Genomic DNA, 2,596 nt, shown 5'->3' on the forward strand with positions numbered 1-2,596 from the left:
AGTCAGATGAAATTGTTTTGGTGGGATGGTATATATGTGTTCCATTTAGATAATTCATAAGTAACGAATCCAGCCACTTTTCTCATGGCCTTTCATATTCTAGTATAAAAACTGAGTGTTTTTCTAAATTGACTTTGGGGAGAACATTACAGTAAACATCCCCTATGATATATCAACATGTTGCTTAAAAATTGCATAATATTTGTATTAGACTTATAAAGGTACGTCCTATCCTTCATAACAATGTTGTAAAGGAGTTTCATATTCTGTAAAATTGACATTCAGAGTTTGCTATTTTTAAACTCTACATAATATTTAGCATGAATCCTAGTAAATTATATTCCAAACAAGGCAAAAACATATCTTTAATAGGAATATAGTGAGGTGAACAGAGATAATAAAAACAATCAGCCATCAGAAATTAAAAATCAATCTCTTCTCTATTCAAAATGTTACACTATTTAATATAACATTTGGAAAGACTCACTGAGAATATAATTTCTTTCCAAGAAGACAACTAACATTTTGGTTAATGCCCTCAAAAATTACATAACCCATATATTTAGCCTTTACAAGTAAGCTAACATAGTTTTGAAGCCAATGATTTAGCAGTACATTAAAAATAAAAATTGTAATAGTACTTATGAGTAGTAAATATCGAGATTATTAATCACAAAACGGGACTTCTTGGATCCAGGCTGCTTGGCTGCAGGCCACCTCCAGCGCCATGGGATGTAGCGCGGGGTCTGCAGCCCCCAGCAGGGCTCGCCCCCCCCACCCCCCCACCACCTGTCTTCCATCACAGGGAACTCTCTGCCCCCTGGGGCCGAGAGACCCCACCCTTTCCCCAAGCTGAAGCCACAGGGCATTGAGGTGCCAGCCAGATGTCTTCTCACAAAGGCCCTGTGGTGGCCCAGGGCAATGGGGCTCCTGCCAGGAATAGGGAGGCTGACACAGCGGAGCTGGCTGAGCTGGGCCCCCTGCTAGAGGAGCAAGGCCAGCGGGGCGTCACCAGCCCAAGCACAGCTGAAGAAAAACAGGCACGCCCAGTGCCTCAGAAAGAGGAGGAGGGCTGGGTGCTGACACTTCCCCTGCAAGCCCACCGTGGTATGGAGAAGATGGAGTTTGTGCATAAGGTCTGGGAGGGGCGCTGGAGGGTCATCCCGCATGAAGTGCTCCCCGACTGGCTGAAGGACAACGACTACCTGCTGCACGGCCACAGGCCGCCCATGCCCTCCTTCTGGGCCTGCTTCAAGAGCATCTTCCTTTTCCACACGGAGACGGGCAACTTCTGGACCCACCTGCTTGGTTTTGTGCCGTTTCACTTTCTGGGAATCCTGACCATGCTCAGACCAAACATGTACTTCATGGTCCTCCTTCAGGAGAAGGTGGTGTTCGTGATGTTCTTCCTGGGCGCGGGGCTCTGCCTCAGCTTCTCCTGCCTCTTTCACACCGTCTGTTGTCACTCAGAGCAGTGACAAACGGGATTATTTTCCAGCCCTTTTCCCAACTGGCTTATTCAGGGATTGCCCTGCTGATTACAGGGAGCTTTGTCCCCTGGCTCTGTTACTCCTTCTACTGCTCCCACAGCCACGGCTCAGCTACCTCTCCAGCGTCTGTGTCCTGGCATCTCTGCCATCACTGTGGCCCAGTGGGACCAGTTTGCCTGTCCTAAGCACCAGCAGACAAGAGCAGGGATGTTCCTGGGGCTTGGCTTGAGCGGCGCCGTGCCCACCGTGCACTTTACAATCACGGAGGGCTTCGTCAAGGCCACCACGGCGGGCCAGATGGGCTGGTTCTTCCTCGTGGCTGTGACGTACATCACCGGAGCTGGCCTTTATGCCACGTGGGTTCCTGAGCGCTTCTTGCCTGGAAAATTCGACATATGGTTCCAGCCTCATCAGATCTTCCACGTCCTGGAGGTGGCAGCCGCCTTCATCCATTTCTACGGGGTCTCCAACCTTCAAGAGTTCCGATATTGCCTGGAAAGGGGCTTTACTGACGACTCCCTCCACTGAGCCGCCCTGCAAGGGCACAGGAGGAGCTTGCCAAGTGGTTTTAAAAGAATTTCTTTGCTGAAGTGAGAGGAAGAGTCTAAGTTGTCTGTTTCTAGAAGAAACCTCTTAGAGAATTCAGTACCAACCAAGCTTCAGCCCACTTCACACTCACTGGGCAATAAACTCTCCATTCCCTCGCTGAGAACATTGGGGATGGGCAGCCGTGCCCCCCTCAGTAAGGCAACTACTGTCCCCTCACAGAGACATAGCTTTGAAGCTCATGATGAGATTTTACCCCTCCTCCAACCATCCTGGGGAAAACGATGGACTGGGACTCTTCAGAAATTCTGTTTCTGGAAGAAACTGTCCCTCCCTCACCCCGGTCTTGACTTTATAACCTGGCTTATAACAGGCCATCCGTTTTTGTAGCACACTTTTGAAAAACAATTATAGCCTCGTCCCATCTTTCTAGGGCCTGGACCTGCTCACACAGCACGAAGAACAAAGCCACCAACTTTTACACAGCCCGGCTAATCATGGAAGTATGTCCAGGCTTCAAATAACTTGAGTTTTAATTTTTTTCTTGGCAGAGTAATGTA

The 2,596-nt window shown here is 48.6% G+C and overlaps 1 pseudogene; it reads left to right on the forward strand.

Annotated features, from left to right (window-relative positions):
- Positions 1-884: 884 nt before the first annotated feature.
- LOC114903883 lies at positions 885-2,018 on the forward strand (annotated as a pseudogene).
- The last annotated feature ends 578 nt before the right edge of the window (positions 2,019-2,596 follow it).

This window comes from Monodon monoceros, unplaced genomic scaffold, assembly GCF_005190385.1.
Source record: "Monodon monoceros isolate NGI ecotype Baffin Bay Population unplaced genomic scaffold, NGI_Narwhal_1 Super_Scaffold_21, whole genome shotgun sequence".
NCBI classification, from domain to species: domain Eukaryota; kingdom Metazoa; phylum Chordata; class Mammalia; order Artiodactyla; family Monodontidae; genus Monodon; species Monodon monoceros.